Source organism: Myotis brandtii, unplaced genomic scaffold (assembly GCF_000412655.1).
Source record: "Myotis brandtii unplaced genomic scaffold, ASM41265v1 scaffold434, whole genome shotgun sequence".
Taxonomy (NCBI): Eukaryota; Metazoa; Chordata; class Mammalia; order Chiroptera; family Vespertilionidae; genus Myotis; species Myotis brandtii.
Genome location: NW_005366599.1, coordinates 458,495 through 458,776, shown reverse-complemented (window position 1 = coordinate 458,776; position 282 = coordinate 458,495). Strand labels below are relative to the sequence as shown.

The 282-nt window shown below is 68.4% G+C and overlaps 1 protein-coding gene across 1 annotated transcript in view; it reads right to left on the bottom strand.

Annotated features, from left to right (window-relative positions):
• PRDM16 (PR domain containing 16) overlaps window positions 1-282 on the bottom strand; it is an 82,425-nt gene that overhangs the window by 61,864 nt on the left and 20,279 nt on the right. The gene's annotated exons all lie outside the window — the stretch shown is intronic.

Sequence of the window (282 nt, the reverse complement as noted above, 5' to 3'; positions counted from 1 at the left end):
ACGGCCCTCGGGGTGGCCACACGGCCCTTGCTCCCTGACACCAGTGCATGTGTGTACACGCGTGTGCACATGCCTCCCGTCCACTGCCAGTGCCTGCTGCCTGTGCCTCGGCTCCCTCCCGACCTGCCTGTGCTCAGCCACTCCTGGGGCTCAGCCAGGCTCCCCGGGGCACAGGTGGGGGCCAGACCCTCCCACCCCACAAACCCCAGGTCAAAGGCCCACAGACACCGGGAGGACGAAGGTGGCCCCTCACTGGGAGGCTGGCCGAGTAAAGGGACACTG